This window comes from Ziziphus jujuba, chromosome 4 (assembly GCF_031755915.1).
Source record: "Ziziphus jujuba cultivar Dongzao chromosome 4, ASM3175591v1".
NCBI classification, from domain to species: domain Eukaryota; kingdom Viridiplantae; phylum Streptophyta; class Magnoliopsida; order Rosales; family Rhamnaceae; genus Ziziphus; species Ziziphus jujuba.
The window spans coordinates 4,138,067-4,157,535 of record NC_083382.1 but is presented as its reverse complement, the minus strand read 5'-3'; the positions used below and the strand labels follow the sequence as shown (position 1 = coordinate 4,157,535).

The following is a 19,469-nucleotide window of genomic DNA, read 5'->3' as shown; positions in this document are numbered from 1 at the left end:
GGGAAAGAAAAAAGGAGCCACCATTGTAGATAGCTTGGAGAAGAACTAGAGAGCAACACACCCAATTTAGAGAGAGAAAGAGCTTAATCTAGAGAGAGAAAGTGTGGGCTTGGAAGAAGATTGAAGATTGAAGAGATTCTTCTGCAAGATTCCTCCTCCTTTGAGTTTTTTCTATCTTTTATCACTCTCTAAATTGTATTTGGATATATATATATATATTGTGTTTGACGTGGGTTTAATGATGAATATATATTCTATTTTGGATTTGGTTTATATTTTGTACATGAACTGCTAGATTTATTATCTAGGGTATTGATTGAACTTTTATTTGGATTGTAATTGAATGATGGGTTGATTACTATTATGCAAATTCTATTCTTTTCTTGGGTATTCCTTGGATTTAATGTTTTAATATACCTAATTAGATTGAAAATCAATTGGGTATTGGGTAGATCTATGAATTTCTCCTTGAAAAAGGGTTATTTAATGGATTTGTCACTAGGATTACACAACCCCTATTTTAATTAGAGTTGGAAAGTTTAATTAGGAAGTGGGTAACCTAGAAAAGGGGAAGTAATGCATGGCTTTTTAGGTTAATTTAGGAAGGGATTCTTGAATTTCCACTAATTATCCATAGATTCTAATTTTCCTAAAAATAAGGAATTGGATGTAATTAGAAACCTTTTGGTTAGAATTAAAGATAGAAATCCAATAGTAATCACCCAAGTTAAGTTCAATTATAGGAAGAATATGAGGAAAAGCAATATCCTAGAGCTTTAGATCATAATATTTGCCATTTCCATTACTTGTGTGTATTGTTTCTCTTGATTTCTTATACTACTACTTTAGTTTAATTTTAATATTAGTTTTAATTTATGTTCACACTAGTTTTTAGTCAAATTCGGTGCTTAAATAAAAAGAATAAATCAATAATTTTGGTACTTAGTAAAGTTTCGAACATCAATCCTCGAAAGAATGATTCTCACTCATCACTTTATTATATACTTGCGGAAATAGTGCATCAATGAGGCATATATATATATATAATAGTTCTGAATCTGAATATATATGTATATATATAAGAAGATTTAATGATTGAATTTGTAAAAATTGAGCTAGTGTAGCCTAAAAGCTCAATAAGTCTTTATGTTCACGCATGTTAAAAGATTTTTCTAATTTATTTATTTATTTTCAACAAAAGGAGAATTGATGATTGATGTTAGGTCTTGAAATTAATAAGTGTGGCTTGGGTGGTGGATCTGAAATTCTCTGTTTTTTTAGGTCATCAAAATCATTTTACAAGAATAGCGAAGGTCTGAAATACTTGAAGTGGTGGAAAAAAGTGGATTGGAAACACTTGAAATACTCATGTATATCAAAGTATCTTTACTTGATACTAATCTTGTTTACAATCTTCAGAATAGAAATTACAGATTTATGGTGTTTGTCTGTGGCATTAAGAGAGGGAATGAATGTAATCTTGTCCTTTTTAAAATTCAAACTTTAACATTGGCTAACAATGATTTGTTGGCTTTTGTTCACTTCTAATAATATTGCTCTTTACAGAAACCAATTAGGTTGCGAAATCTAAAAGTTGAGAACTTGGGAATCAATGTGAGGATGCAAAGTACTCTGCTATAATGTGGATATTAAGGTAATTTACTTTTCTAGGGCTATTAGAAATCCTTTTTTAGACCCTTAAAACAAATTCTTGTAATTTATATCTGTCATGTCTCCATCTGTAAACATAACAATCCTTCGAACTCGATTCTATCATGTCATTTATTTATTTCTAGACATGTTGTGTAAGTATATATTCTGCTATTTAAAAGATGAAGAACATTTTGCATTTTTATGTGCAAAACTCCAAGTATTCATCATCTTGTTCATCAAAATGACCTTATCCATAATTTTTCAGTATGAGTTATTAGCTGTATCAACATAATTGTTTGATGAAAACGTGGTCAATTATTGTTGCATCTAATTGAAAATTTGAAGAACTGAATCGAAAGAAAATTATTTCGAGGATTTCAATTGAAATCAGGCAAATTAAATTAATCATGTGACAATAAATTGTATTAAACTAAAGTAATAAATAAAAAATAGAGAAGACTTGATGGTGCATATATAGATGGGTGGTTATTGGAAGGTGTGAACAAAGTTCCATATTGGTTAAACATGGGTGTCCTAAAGGGTCTATAAAAGGCTTCAAACACTATGAGAATCCAAGTTTGATTATCGTGTTTAAGAAAAAAAAAATAACTAGGAAAGAAGAATAAATCTTATCATACTAATTTCTACTCTCCAGGGAATTGTTGGATTCCTTCCAATCTCACTTATTACTTTTATTGGTCAACCTTTAGCTGCGAGGGGAATTTGCTTCATATATCCTATGATCCAAAAAAATCTCAATGTGAAGGAGAATTTGCTTCATATTTCCTATTGTCCCAAAAAATCTCAATGTTCCAACACATCCAATGACTTAAAATGTTTTTTTCTATAATCCCAAAAAATCTCAATGTTCCAACACGTCCAATGACTTTAAAAGTTTTCTTCTATAATCCCCAAAAATCTCACTGTTCTAACACGTCCAATGACTTAAAAATATTTCTTCAATTTGCATGTTACTGTATGACTAAGATACAAAATATAGAGCCCCATCATTTTCCGTTTGGCTGTCTCCAATTAAAATATTTTATTTAAAAAAATAAAGAATTATACAAAAAAGACACGAATTTCCAAAACAATTTTTTTCAATCTGAGCAAACTTAGTGCTTTCCTCTAGACTCTCGTAAAGGTTGAGAGTTGAAAAAGTGGCTTTATTTGTGGAGCCTATAAACCGTGTTCTAGATGTTGAAGTGTGGCAATTTTGCCACTTGATGGTGCATGTCACCGGCTAGCATGCACACCTTGGTATCAACTCCTTTCCTTTTATGAGTTTATATTTTTTGTATATTTTTAATTGATGAAAGGTATATTTTGATAATGTTTTGTGCCTAAGTTATGTATACAAAAGCATAGGCAAAACTATGCACAAAAGAGTAGGAACGTTATGCTTGAAATACCTATGGTGCTGGATTCATAATTTCCAGCAACATAGGTCCACTCTTTATCTTATATCTCAGGTTGCAAATGGAGTTTTGGGCTGACATGTTGAGGGATATCTACAGACATATATAGAAGACTATGGTTCAAATTTCAGGTCAGTATGACATGGGAAAGTCCATTTTCTATTCCAAACAGATTGCTGTATGTGATGGGCCCAGTATGCAGAGTATGGGTCAGTTTTGGAACTATTTGGCCCATGATTCGGTTCCAGAACTTTCCTAACTCTTGGAAAAATATTTATTGATAACCAAGGATGCTTCAAACCAAGTTTCATAAGCATATACAAAGGGAAACTAAGTAGGTGAAGCTAGTTTGGTTGTTTACCCAAACTAGTTAAACAATAGGAACTTAGTTCAAACCATGTGCCACTTTTTACTATATTTGGAATAGACATGTTGCAGCTGGTTTTTACCTCTTTTGTGTATGAAAAGTTAGGTGTTGAACATTTTACTTTTTAAATTTCAAATACTTTACTCATTTTGTAAGCTCACATGCTTGGCATGTGTGAACTAGTTGTAATTTCAAGCTCATATTGTTAAATGAATGAGATGGCTACACATCTAAGCCTCATTTTCAAAAACCAACATGGTCCCCTTCTTCTCATCTCTTATTCAACACCTTAGAACACTTTAGGAACCCTAAAAACCAAAAAACGCCATAACCAAAACCTAAAAACACAACTCACACATAACCATTCCCAAGAGCATCACCAAAAGCTTGCTTGTTGCTAACACTTCAAGCTAGCTTGCTGTTGATCATAACCTTCTCACCCCAACAAAGTGGTATCAGAGCAAGGCACATTTTTGTGAGATTTGTGAGGTTTTTAGGCTGGTTCGTTCCTTGAGAGTGAAGAGATACTTGAAAGCACAAATATATTTTCATATTCCTTCATATCCGAAAGCAACATTCACATGGCTTCTTCAAGTTTTTCAACTCCTTCTCCTCCTATCTTCAATAGGGAGAATTACAACATTTGGAGTATCAAGATGCAAGCTTACTTGAAGGCTTATGGTCTTTGGGAGGTCACCATAAATCCCCAAGAACCCGAGCCTTTGAGACAAGGGGCAACGGTCAACCAAATCAAGCACCATGAGGAGGAATTGGCTAAAGGATTCAAGGCTCTCACCGCCATTCATTCTTGTATTAGTGATACCATTTTCACAAGGATAATGGCATGTGAGAGTGCCAAAGAAGCTTGGGACAAACTTCAAGATGAGTTCCAAGAGAGTGCAAGGATAAGGCAAATACAAATCCTTAACCTAAGGAGGGAGTTTGAGACTATCAAGATGAAAGACAAAGAAACAGTTAAGGAGTTCATCACAAGGCTTCTTAATGTGGTGAATCAAATTAGGGTGCTAGGTGAAAGATTAAGTGACCAAAGGATTGTGAAGAAGGTGTTGGTCTCCTTACCCGAGAGGTTTGAAGCTAAGATATCTTCATTGGAGGAGTCAAGGAACCTAAATGAAATTTCCTTGACCGAGTTGGTGAATGCCTTGCAAGCTACGGAGCAAAGGAGAAGGATTAGACATGAAGAATCAATGGAGGCTGCATTTATGTCTAAACAACATCAAAAGACACAAAATAAAAAGAAGAACAAGCTTAAGGTCATAAAGGAGAAAGGTGAAACTAGCAAACCCGAGAGGAAGTCCTATGAACCTTGTCACCATTGCAAGAAGAAAGGTCATCATCCAAGAAGGTGTTGGTGGAGGCCGGATGCATTTGGCCATAAATGCCAACAAAAGGGTCATGTGGAGAGAGTATGCAAGGCTAACAAGAAAGATAAGCAACAAGAAAATGTTGCTAAAGATAATGCAAGTGATAGTGAATCCAAAGAGTTGTTTGTTGCTACTTGTTTTAGTAAGGATGGATCATTGATAGTGGAGCAACACACCATATGTCTCACAAGCATGAGTGATTCACAAACTTGGATAGGAGCAGCCACAACAAAGTTATAATTGGAAATGGAGCCTTGATGGAAGTGAAAGGCAAAGGAGATGTGGTTATACACACCACCAAAGGTATCAAAACTATCCATGATGTTCTCTATGTACCTTCTTTATGTGAGAACTTACTTAGTGTAGGTCAAATGCTTGAGAACAAATATGCATTACACTTCTCAAACATGACATGCACTATAGTTGATCCTCATGGAAATGAATTAATGTGTGTTGGAATGAAGAACAAGAATTTTAGGTTGAATATGGATGAAAATGGTGCATCGGTTGCATTGAACACCAAAGTTGAGAACACCTCTCAACTTTGGCATAAAAAACTAGTCCATGCTAGCTTTAATCATTGGTAGGCACACATGAACTTGTTAGAGACATGCCATTGGTGGGGAAGTAAGAACATGTGTGTGAAGTGTGTCAAAAAGGAAAGCATACTAGGCTAGCATTTCAATCTTGTTTTTGGAGATCAAAGGAGAAGCTAACACTTATACATTCGGATATTTGTGGTCTTATGAGTGTTCCATCCTTAAATGGCAGCAAGTATTTCATAACTTTCATTGATGATTACTCAAGAATGTATTGGGTGTGTTTCCTTGAAAGAAAATCACAAGCTTTGGAGAAGTTTGTAGAATTTATGAAGTTAGTGCAAAATCAATCCGGTTGCACTATAAAAGTGTTAAGGACGAACAATGGTGGGGAATACACAAGTGAGGCTTTCAAACAACTTTGTAAGGATCATGGTATAGTTCATCAATTCACTACACCATACACACCACAACAAAATAGTGTATGTGAAAGGAAGAACCATACCATCATGGAGATGGCTAGATGTTTGTTGTTTGAAAGTGGCTTGCTAAAGAAGTTTTGGGCCGAAGGAGTTAATACATCCATCTACATCCAAAATAGGCTTTACTCCAAGTCTTTAAGGAGTAAAACCCCATTTAAGCTTTGGTTTGGATATAAGCCTTCTTTTGATCATCTAAGGGTATTTGGAAGCATTTATTACATCCTAGTACCACAAGAGAAGAGAGGAAAGCTTGATGAAATGTCACAAGTTGGTGTCTTGGTTGGCTATAGTGATGTGACCAAGGGATACAGGGTGTATAACTTGGAAACCAAGAAACTTGTGATAAGTAGAGATGTGAAAGTTGATGAGGAAGCTAAATGGGTTTGTAGTAAGGAGGAGTTGGCTAGTATGGATGAAGACAATCAGCTTGAAGCTCATGATAACGATGAGGAACAAGGAAATGATGAAGGTGCTACCCATGATGATGAATATGATGAGAATGAGCTAGAAATCTCCATAAGGGCTGATTTGGAGATTGGTGATGGTGTGAGAGGCACAAGACCTCTTAATGAGATTTATGAAAGATGTAATGTGGCATTGAGTGATCCAATCAATGTCCATGAGGCTATGGCAAGAAAAGAGTGGAGACAAGCCATGCAAGATGAAATCGATGTGATAAACAAGAATGACACTTGGAGCTTGGTAACAAAACCGAAGGGAAAGAATGCTATTGGGGTGAAGTGGATCTTTAGGACCAAGTACAATCCGGATGGGTCCATAAACAAGCACAAGGAAAGGCTTGTTGTCAAAGGATATGCACAATAAGCCGGTGTGGATTATGGAGAGACTTTTGCACCGGTTGCAAGGATGCAAACCATAAGACTTCTCCTTGCAATTTCGGCACAAAATTCTTGGAAAGTATATCACCTTGATGTGAAGTCAGCCTTCTTGAATGGAATATTGAAGGAGGAGGTCTATGTTATGCAACCTGAAGGTTTTGTGAAGAAAGAAAGTGAAGAGAAGGTATACAAGCTACACAAGGCCTTGTATGGCCTTAAACAAGCTCCTAGGGCATGGTATGCCAAGATAGATGGTTTGTTGACAAAGCATGGATTTAGAAGGAGTCCTAATGAGCCTACATTATATATTAGGATTCATGGCTGCATGGTGTTGGCGTCTCTTTATGTTGGTGACCTCCTAGTGACCGGTGGTAATGAGAAAGAAGTGAGCAATTTCAAAAGTGAGCTAGAATTGAACTTTGAGATGTCTAGCCTTAGAGAGATGAAATACTTTCTTGGAATTGAAGTTGTCCAAACATTCAAAGGCATCTTCATATCTCAAGAAAGCTATCTGAAGGAGTTGCTCAAGAAGTTTGACATGGAGTATTGTAATAGCATTGCCACACCTATGAATGAAGGCACCAAGTTGGTGAAGGATGATGATTCTCCAAAAGTAAATCCTTCCATCTATAGAAGTTTAATTGGTAGCCTTTTATATGTATGCTCTACTAGATCGGATATCATGTTTAGTGTGGCTGTTTTGTCAAGATTTATGCATAGTCCATCAAAAAATCATCTTAGTTGTGCAAAAAGAATCCTAAGGTATTTGAAAGGTATTAGTGATTTTGGTGTATGGTACAAGGATGGCATGAATGAAGCTTTGCTTGGTTATAGTGATAGTGATTGGGCTGGTTCTTTGGATGATAGTAAGAGCACATTGGGCTACATTTACACCCTTGGAAACGGTCCTTTCTCATGGAATTCCAAGAAGCAATAAACCGTTGCACAAAGCACTGCGGAAGCCGAGTATATTGCTTGCTCAAGTTGTGCTAATCAAGGTGTTTGGCTTAGGAAATTATTGGAGGACTTGAGCTTGAAGCAAGAGGAAGCCATGGTAATATTGTGTGACAATACTTCAGCAATAGTAATTGCACAAAATCCAGTCCAACATGGGAGGACCAAGCACATACCGGTCAAGTATCATTCCTTAAGGGAATTTGAAACAAATGGTGAAGTGAAGTTGGAGTATGTGACTTCCGAGGAGAACTTGGTGGATATCTTCACCAAGCCATTGGGAAAGAAGAGATTTCAGATATTGAGAGGACTTCTCAATGTCTCATACAAAATTGGCAAGGAGGAGTGTTGAAGTGTGGCAATTTTGCCATTTGATGGTGCATGTCACCGGCTAGCATGCACACCTTGGTATCAACTCCTTTCCTTTTATGAGTTTATATTTTTTGGATGTTTTTAATTGATGCAAGGTATATTTTGATAATGTTTTGTGCCTAATTTATGTATGCAAAAGCATAGGCAAAACTATACACAAAAGAGTAGGAATGTTATGCTTGAAATGCCTATGGTGCTAGATTCATAATTTCCAGCAACATAGGTCCACTCTTTATCTTATATCTCAGGTTGAAAGTGGATTTTTGGGCTGCAATTTTGAGGGATGTCTATAGACATATATAGAAGAATATGGTTCAAATTGTAGGTCAAAATTACATGGGAAAGTCCATTTTCTATTCCAAACAGATTGCTGTATTTGATGGGCCCAGTATGCAGAGTATGGGTCAGTTTTGGAGCTATTTGGGCCATGATCCGGTTCCAGAACTTTCCTAGCTCTTGGAAAAATATTTATTGATGACCAAGGATGCTTCAAACCAAGTTTCATAAGCAGATACAAAGGGGAACTAAGTAGGTGAAGCTAGTTTGGTTGTTTACCCAAACTAGATAAACAATAGGAACTTAGTTCAAACCATGTGCCACTTTTTACTATATTTGGAATAGACATGTTGCAGCTGGTTTTTACCTCTTTTATATATGAAAATTTAGGTGTTGACTATTTTACTTTTTAAATTTCAAATACTTTACTCATTTTGTAAGCTCACATGCGTGGCATGTGTGAACTAGTTGTAATTTCAAGCTCATATTGTTAAATGAATGAGATGGCTACACATCTAAGCCTCATTTTCAAAAACCAATGTGGTCCCCTTCTTCTCATCTCTTCTTCAACACCTTAGAACACTCTAGGAACCCTAAAAACCAGAAAACACCATAACCAAAACCTAAAAACACAACTCACACACAACCATTCCCAAGAGCATCACCAAAAGCTTGCTTGTTGCTAACACTTCAAGCTAGCTTGCTCTTGATCATAACCTTCTCACCCCAACAGTAGACATAGACATGGAATTTTAAGGTAAACACCTAAGAATTAATGTTGGAAAATTGGAGATAGAGACTTTGCTACTAATATTGATCGTGGAATTGAGAATTTTGTTTCCTCATTTAGAAAAAATAAAAAAACAAATTCCAGAAGAATTTTATCTAATAAAGCCATTGCATGTGAGGCCGGTATAATTGATCATTTCGGAAAACCATTTCATACCTCAAAGACTTTTATGCAAAATTCAACTTTATGAGGTCCCTACTCCGTTGCCATCGTTAATAGAATTTAGATTAGGGACCATATAGCTTTTAATTTCATTGGTCAGGTGGAGTTTCAAGGTCTTATTAATAACAAATTTCAATTGATTGGTTTTCTGCAGGTGGACCATACCAAAATGGACTTGGATCCTCTACTTGCTTTTCTTTCACGCTTAAGCATAAATGTCATTTGTACATATTCATTATTATGAAAAATATACCAACTTTATAGAATTATGTTGCTTATAATACACTTGATCACTAGCTCAACCTTCATTTTCACTTTCTCTCAAAAATTGACCTCGATTTCTGTCTTCTTGATCATTTTTCATTCGATCCCCTGTTTCATACTGGTTCTTAATTCATTCTTGATGATTTGCTTATGGTCACTAAAACCATTGATGATTATTTGCTTATTTAGTTTGGAATATTGTAGCCTTTTAATTGTGATTTGTGAGGCCTGTTAGAAAAAAAAAAAATGATGTTTGTCATTTTTTTTTCCCCCTTGAAATCATTCTAGCTTGGTCATGGTTCTCTATTGGTTAAATAATGTGGTTTTTTGTTTCAAATGTTGTTAAACGAAAATATTTCTGATTTTAAGGCAAGCAGGGATACATATGTAGAACCAATTCACCAACCTATGGACCTAGAGATCTATATTTTTATAACAAATTATTGCAAATATATAAAACTTAAAGGGGAAAAAAAAAACACAAAACATAGCATAATAAAAATTTTTGTGCTCATGCTTCGTATCTATCATCAACTCATGGTATTTTTTAATTAAAAAAAAAGAAAAAAAAGGAAAAAAAAAAGACTCATGGTATCTAAAACTTATGTTTCTGATGAGCTAGCATAGCCTAAAAGGTTAATAAGTCCTTATGTTCACACGTGTTAAAAGACTTTTTCAATTTATTTATTTATTTTTTAACGGAAGGAGAGTTGATGGTCGACGTTAGGTCTTGAAATTAATAAGTGTGGCTTGAGCGGTGGGTCTGAAATAGTTTTTGGTTATCAAAATCATTTGACAAGAACAGTGAAGGGTCCGAAATACTTGAAGCGGCGGAAAAAAGTGGATCTGAAATACTTGAAACACTCATGTGTATCCAATTATCACTACCTGAAACTAAACTTGTTTACAGTCTTCAGAATAGAAATTACAGATTTATGGTGTTTGTTTTGTGGCATTAAGAGAGAGAATGAATGTAATCTTGTTGGTTGAAAATTCAAACTTCAATATTGGCTGATAATGATTTGTTGGCTTTTGCTCACTTCTAACCAATTGGGTCGCAAAGTCTAAAAGTTGAGAAATTTGGCAACCAATGCGAGGGTGCAAAGTATTCTGCTCTAATGTGGATATCAAGGTAATTAACTTCTCTTAGGCTATTAGAAATCCTTTTTTAGACCCTTAAAACAAATCTTTGTAATTTACATCTATTATGTTCTCTATGTGTAAATATCGCAATCATTTGAACTGGATTCTATCATGTTATTTATTTATTTCTAGATGTGTTGTGCAATTATATATTCTGCTATTTAAAAGATGAAGAACATTTTGAATTTCTATGTTCAAAACTTCAAATATTCATCATCTTGGTCATCAAAATGACCTTATCCATAATTTTTTAGTTTGAGTTATTAGCTGTATCAACATAATTGTTTGATGAAAACATGGTCAATTATTATTGCTACGAATTGAAAATTTGAAGAACTTAATTGAAAGAAAAATTATTTCAAGGATTTCAATTGAAACCGGGCAAATTAAATTAATTATGTGACACTAAACTGTATTAAATTAAAATTATAAATAAAAAATAGAGGAGACTTGATGGTGGACATATAGGTGGGTGGTTAGTAGAAGGTGCGCATAAAGTCTTACATTTGCTAAACATGACGATCCTAAAAGTATATAAGAGACTTAAATTACTCCTGTTGGATTAACCTTTTAGCTTGAAACACCAAAACCTTAACAAGTGGTACCAATGTTCCAACATGTCCAATGACTATGAAGTTTCATATTTCCTATAATCCCACAAAATCTCAATGTTTCAACACCTCCAAACAATATTTTTCAATCCGGGCAAACTTAGTGCTTTCCACTAGACTCTAGTAAAGGTTGAGAGTTAAGAAAGTGGGTTTATTTTGTTTCCCCTCTTGTTTTTTTGTTAAATATAGTGATCAACTTTCTTAGCGTGGAGTTGTATTCGTCAATAAACATTCTATCTAATTCGTCTGAGAAAAAAAAACGCCTGGGCAAATAGGCAATAGGGCAATTCATGGGTTTATGGATTCTTGTTTACCTTACCTTATTTCTGAAACAGAATCTCATGTTAGCCACTTGCCAATCATTTGATTATGTGCCAACAGCAAGTCCCTCCATGTCATGGACCATCGGCCATGGCTCTTATTATTCCGATACTTTCACTAAGGGATCAAAAGTAGAAATTATTTTTTCTACTCCATATGTGGGCGGAGTAGTTGCCTGTGGCTTCTTCTGTAATGCTGACTGCAATAATTATCTTTTTGCCATTTTCTATATCCATATCTGGGACCTAAAAGATGGCGGATCTGATCTGCCTCAAGTAGTATGGTCTACCAACCGCAATAGTCCTGTAAGGATCAATGCAACCTTGGAGCTCACAACGTCAGGTTTGGTTTTAAGAGATTCTGATAAAACCATAACATGGTCGACCAACACCGGTGGTAAATCTGTGGCAGGCTTAAACTTAACTGATACCGGAAATCTACTGCTCCTTGATAAAGATAACGTAGTTATCTGGCAATCTTTTGATCACCCAACTGATACGCTACTTCGTGGGCAAAGGCTGAAGGCAGGACAAAAGCTGACTGCTGATGCTTCATCAACAAATTGGAGTGATGGAGGCTTGTTTTCACTTTCTGTCACTAATGAAGGGTTGCTTGCTTTTGTAGAGTCTAATCCTCCACAAATCTATTACCAATTGATTGTGAATGAGCGTAAAATGGAGAGTAAAGAACCTTGTTATGTTAGAAACGTTAATGGAACCTTCGGTTTCTATATACCTTCTTCTAATAAGAGCGAGCTGGACATGATGACACAAATAAGTCAAAGTTTTTCAACACGGAAAACAAGGTGAGTCTACTTTAAATGGTCCTTATATGAGGTTGGAGTCGGATGGACATTTTCGATTTTATGAGGATTTGGGAGGTGATGTTTTTGACATTGCTAATGATTGTGCATATCCAATGGCTTGTGGAAAATATGGTATTTGCACAAAATCGAAGTGTGGTTGTCCAGGAAATACAAATGGGACAGTTTATTTTAAGCAAATAAGCTACAAGGAACCAGAACTTGGATGTTCTGAAATTACTCCTTTATCATGCCAAGTCCCACAACTTCACAGTTTTGTGGAGTTGGAGAATATTACATACTTCAACTTCGTAGAAGACCTTGTAAATGTCGATCCAGAGAGTTGTATACAGGCTTGCTTGAAGAATTGCTCCTGCAAAGCTGTTATTTTTCATTATTATGGCTTAAAAAGAACTAAAGGGCAATGCTATTTACCAACAGAGGTGTTTTCCTTTATGAGCCATGAGGAAGAAAATAGTGCTTATAGATTCATTACATATATTAAGGTGCAGAATAATATTCCAAGTTCAGTTGGTATAAAAAAGAATGAAAAGAAAATTCTAGTAGTAGAATTTGTATCCATCTTTGGAGCAATTTTTGTTCTGTTCTCGGTTGGAATTTTGGTTTTCATTTTTTGGAAGAGAAAACAAGCTAATTATGATGATAATGAGGAGGATCATATGGATCATGTACCAGGAATGCCTGAAAGGTTTTCGTACGACGATTTGAAAGCCATTACTCAGAACTTCAATAAGAAGTTGGGTGAAGGCGGATTTGGGACAGTGTTTGAAGGGACCCTAAACAATGGCATGAGAGTTGCTGTGAAACGTCTCGGCAATTTTGGCCAGATCAAGAAGTCGTTTCTAGCCGAGGTTGCCACTATAGGCAGCATCCACCATGTTAACTTGGTGAGAATGATTAGATTTTGTGCTGAAAAATCACATTGGTGCTGAAAAATCACATAGGCTTCTTGTTTACCAATACATGCCTAATGGGTCTTTGGATAAATGGATTTTCCATAAAACCTATGACTTGTTATTAAGTTGGAAGCGGAGGAAGAAAATCATTCTTGATATAGCCAAAGGATTGAGCTATCTCCATGAAGATTGCAGACAGAAGATAATTCACTTGGATATCAAGCCGGAAAACATTCTATTAGATGAAGATTTTAGTGGAAAAGTTTCTGACTTTGGACTGTCTAAGCTAATTGAACGGGACCAGAGTCAAGTTGTAACAACCTTGAGAGGTACACCGGGCTATTTGGCTCCTGAATGGTTAAGTTCAGTAGTTACAGAGAAAGTAGATGTCTACAGCTTCGGAATTGTGACCATGGAAATACTTTGCGGACGTAGAAATGTGGACCGCTCTCAACCTGAGGAAGCAATGAATTTACTTGCTCTGTTCAAGAAGAAATATGAGGAAAACCAACTGGTGGGACTGATTGATAAATGTTGTGCGGATATGCAATCACATGAATCAGAAGTTATAAATATGATGAAAGTTGCAGCTTGGTGTTTGCAAAGTGATTATGTGGAAAGGCCTTCCATGTGGTGAAGGTCTTGGAAGGGGTTGCTGATATTGAACATAACTTGGATTATGACTTCACCAAAGCACCAGTATTTGGAGACAGAGGAGCAAAATTTGATCACCAGGAAGAAAATCATGATGCTGTTGCAACCTTATTGTTACCATCAGTTCTATCCCAACCACGGTAATTTTAGAATATAATCATTCTCATGGTTCCAAATGTTTTTTGTTACAACTTTATTTTTACTCTGTTTCTTAAATTTACGTGCATGGTTCTACCTGTTTTTGTATCAACTTTATTTTTTACTATGTTTCTTAAATTTATGTAGTGTATGCATGTTTTGACATAATTTGTCATGTAACATGTTTAGAGCAATTAATTTCAGAAAGGAATATAGTTTCAGGCTTTCAGCTAGCAATTAATAATTTAGCTGGGAGCCATAGCGACTGAAGTTTGTACGACAAAATCATATGAATACCATGTCACTTAATTATAAATTATGTAGATTTAAGGCAATTCATGAACATAAACTTAAGAAACCTAAAATCATATGATAACCGTGTCTCTTAATTATAAATTAAGGGATATTTTTGGTAATAAAATAGGAAAAGAGATATTGGGAAGGAGAGGAATGTTAAAGAGATTTTTAGAATCAAATGTGTTTTTTTATTTTATTTTATATATTAAAATTTAAAAATATAGCAGTATTTTGAATAGTTAATCAAAATTTTCAATCTGAGGAAAAGTTGGGTCCAAATTTTTTTAATGGATCTTGTGACAAAGTTCAGCTACAACCATGCAATTTTGAAGCTGGAAATTGTGGCTGTTTCTCACTTTTTCTGTAGTGTGTTACTAATTAATTTCAATGAATTGGTTTTATACAAGTAATTTTCTTGAAAAAACTTTTCATACATCATTTTGTGAATATGGTTACTACTTGATATATGTTGGGAATACAAATAATGAAAATTATGCGATTATTAATGTCAGAAAACTATTTCAGATTAAATATTGTTTCAAGCACCGACCTAGTAGGAACATTATAATTAAACTTCAGCTCTGAATGTTAAACACGGCTCTGCATTTTTCGGCACAGAGACATCCATAATAAAACCATCGCATCCCTGACTCCAAAGCAAGCATTACTCTCATTTACAATTGTTGAAGAAGAGACTTGAGAAAACCAAAAGAATATGGATAATACTTTGAAATGGTCTTGGATCCTCTGTTTCTTGAACATCATATTTGTACATATTCAAAATTTTATAACACGTCAAGTATCAACTTCATAGAATCATGTTGCTTAAATACTGCTGATCATTAGCTCAATCTTCGGTTTGACTTACTCTCAAAGATTGATGTCGTTTTCACTCTTATTAAATACCGTTGTCCCCTGTTTCTTACTGGTTCTTAATTCATTCTTCTTGATTTGCTTATGGTCACTGAAACCATTGATGATTATCTTTTTTGCTTTTATTTGGGAATGTAGCCTTTTTATTGTGAGGCCTGATTAAAAAAAAAAAAAAAAAAAAAAAGGGATGTTTGTCAATTTTTTCCCCTTTGAAATTATTCTAGCTTTGTCATGGTTCTCTAGTAGTTAAATAGAAGTCATACAAGTTTTTGTTTCAAATGATGCTAGATGAAATTATATCTAATTAAGACAAGGAGAGACACTTATGTAGAACCAATTAACCAACACATGGCCATAGATATCTATATTTATATATCAAATTATTGCAAATATACAAAACTTAAAGAAAAACACAAAACAAACAAAGCATAATACACCATCGAATGTGGTAACTTAGTAGAAAGAAATCACTCAACTATCATATCTAGAGATTCGAAAGTTACAATTAAGTCTTGGCAAGCTTTGTTATTACTTAGAAGATTCCATGCTGTGTAGCATAGGGCTTTAGCTTGGTGCTTCTAATACTACCAATATGGGGCAGAGCCAAGAAAAGTTTGTTAGGGAGCAAGCCATTACTTGCACATCACAAAAAAATTATAGTTAAAACCATTATTTGCACCTTACATAAAATATTATTTAACCATAGTCAACAGTACAATAATTACACTAGTCATTAATTGACTTTTACATTAATTTTGTTCAACTCTTAAATGAAAAACTTTCTATGTGTTGTTTGTTTACAAGAATAGAAGCAGTATTTTTAGAAAAAGTACTTAGCTACTTAGAAAATGAAAGGTACCTACTAAGTAAAATATTACAAGGAAAATAAGAATCAAATTAAAAAACAGAACAAATAAAAAAAATCTAAAACAAACAAATTCAAATTAAATATAAGCAAAAAAAATTCTAAAAAAATACTAATTAAAATTAATATCAAGCATGAATAGTTGTCCTTTTTTTTGGGGGGGGGGGGGGATAGTTATCATTTGAATACATAATTAAACAACAAATATGAATTATTTTATAATATTTATATTAATAAAGTCTCAAATTTAGATTTACAACAAATATTTTAGATAAGTTGATACACTTAGAGAGGCCATTATCCATTTAACCAATTAATAAATTAGATTAGTTATTTTTACGGAATGTTTTAAAATCTAATAGATAAAGGCAAAGAAAATTCAAAAAGCTTGAGAGGGCCATGGTTCCCAGGCCATAGGCCATAGGATGGTTCCACTGCTTGTCGTTTGGTCGTTTAAGTTGAGCTTCACTCTGTGCGTGAATTTAGTGGGCTGCAATTCTACTCATTAGGACAAATTCTAGCAAGGCCAGCAAATATTTAAGTCATGTTCTTTTTTTGCTGTTGTAAAGTCGATCCCTTTGATGCTTAGGTTAGTTTGCCGTCGACCCTAAAACCAAAATTATGAAAACAATTAGAAATAAAATATATAAAACAGATACATATGTCCCAATCCTCTCGATATATTAGTTTTGTTGGACAAATGAAATATAATTCACATGATTAATAAAAAAAAGAAATATATCCAATTCACATATAAATTTTCTACTTAATAATTAAAGAAATTGAACGGTGAAATGAAGAAATTATTGAGATTTATTTATTTATTTATTTATTTGAAAATTTTAGCGGAAATGGATAGATAGTTGGATACACTGCACATATATCTTTTTTTGAGCGATACTCTGTACATATGTTGCAAAATAGACTAAAATTTAACATAAAATTAATATTATACTTTGATGATTTTAATCCATTAGTAGAAGATGTGGTATTTTTATAATTTTTGTTATGGAATTCAGAGAAGCAGAAACAAAAACAACAAAGAACATAACCAATTTAATGAGGTTCGGCCAAGAAAATGCCTACGTCCTCGTGCTCAGGTTCTGAGCTTCTGCTATTTTATTGAATGAGGAAATTCAAAAAGGTTAATAAGAAAAGGTTAACAGGTCCTTTAATGGCGACTCACAATGAAAAGCGCAAAACCAACCCGTACACCCAGATATACCCTCTCTCTCTATCACAGATACAATCTCACAAAGAGAAACACCAATTCACTCACAGAACCCTTCGAAGAATTGGCACAACAATGAAAGACTCAAACTTTCTCTTTCTAACTCTGCAACCAACTCAGATTTTAAGCTCTGTGAAAAACTCTCTGCCCAAGGAAGAAGAAGACCGTTGTATATATACACGCCGTTGCTGGAGCTGACTTGGAAAAAACTGCTGATTTGGACCAGTTATTTTGAACCTTACTTAACAGCCACTCTAACAACCCAGACACTGAGCACGTGATTCAGTTAGGTTGTTTAAAACTAAATATCAAAACATCGTCGTCCTTCTTAAGCAGCTTAACCTTATCAGAAACGCTGTCGTTTCTTCCTCTTCTTATCTTTAGGCACATGTTGAATATCTGAAGCAGAATTGAGCTTCACATTTCCTCAGCTATTTGAGGATTAATTTTCCACAAATTGGTTGCTACATATATATATTGTTTGTTATTGTCTCTCATAACACAAAAATGCATCCCCTAATTCCCTCCCCAAACGTCTTCTTGCATTTGCTGCTTGTTACTGTAATCTTGTCAATCCATGGTCCATCATCTTCATCCGCCGATACATACGATGACTGTGGCAACCTTTTTACACTGAAGCCACCCTGATTTCCGGTTGAACTGCACCGCTGGCAAACCTATTACTGATCTCAATCTGAGTGCTTCAAGTTTACAAAGAAGCTCGTACTATGGAGAGTAATTCCAAACGCAGGCAGAGCAATTTCCATTGATGAAAACTTAAAAAGCTTACAAAGTATCTACTCGAGGAAGAAGACAGGTTCCAACCAAAACGCAAGAAAGAGGAGTCGTTTGGCTCTCTCGATTACAAGGACATAATAAGATTAATACAAAATTATAATAAACATCTAATTATTTGATAAAATGAAACGGTGCGTTTTAATTCTTGGCTGAGATGCAACGGCTATAATTTCAAATGCCCTTCGTTTTCTTTAACGGCTCTGTTTCCTCCACCAGCTCGAAAATGGCTTACTAGAAGAAAAAAATGCTAAACGACTGCGTTTTCTATATGTCTCTCTGGCAAATGGCTTCGTCTTCTTCACATTAAAAGTTCGACCATTTCAATCGGGTACGGGGACTCTTATTCTTTTTGTAATAACATCAGCCTTACATTTTCAACGGCCCAGATATGTTTGAAAAGGATTCAGGAGTTACAAACTTATTCAAGCTTCAGCATGTATATAATGTATATGTGATTGATTACCACATTATTAAAGATATATCTTGCCGGGAGAACATTCAATTTAAAAAAAAAAAAAAAAAATTTGATGCGATCAGTGCTTTTACTAAAGACACATATCACACACATATTTGTAATTACCACATTATTAAAGACACAATTTTTTAAAATGCACATCACTGCTTTCATTCTAGTTGTGATCAGTGCGCATTTGATGCAGGTACTTCTTTATTTTCTTTAGATTCCTCTTTTTAATGTGTTTGCGAAGGTAATGTTTAGCTTGGTTAATTTTGGCATCAAGTACATGATGAGGATGAATGCAGGGAGAGTGGCTAATTTAAAATGAATCCTATCTCTTTATTGGTATAATCTAAAATAGCAACCACAGTGACACATTATTTACCATATTAATTAATTTATCAAATCTGAACAGGCTTCATTTTTTTCCTTTTTTTTTTTTTTTTTGGGGGGGGGGGGGGGGGGTGATATGATAGACAAGAATAATGAGGATAGATTATTAAAACAAAAAATATTTATGGATTTGATCCTAGTGGAATCTTCCAAGGACCCATCGATGGCATGCTTTACTATATATTGGATTACACATAAATATATAAATCATGCAGTGGAGTAAGAGGCTAGTGGTTTTTTATTTAATGTATATTGTGAATGATTGGTTCCAATTCCTTTTTTCTTTTTGATCTTATTGATTTAAGATATTATTTGATCTATGGTTTTTATGGATGAAAATTGCACATTCACTTTTGCAAGTACATTCACTACGGTTAGTTTATTCCATATTAACTTCGTATTTGTTTTGAAATAAAGTTACACATTGAAAGATCCTTTTTTTGTATTCTTTCATGCTTATTTGTTGTT

At 34.4% G+C, this 19,469-nt stretch overlaps 1 pseudogene; it reads left to right on the top strand.

The window, feature by feature from the left end:
• Positions 1–11,545: 11,545 nt before the first annotated feature.
• On the top strand, positions 11,546–14,093 carry LOC107416094 (G-type lectin S-receptor-like serine/threonine-protein kinase SD2-5; annotated as a pseudogene).
• Positions 14,094–19,469: the final 5,376 nt, after the last annotated feature.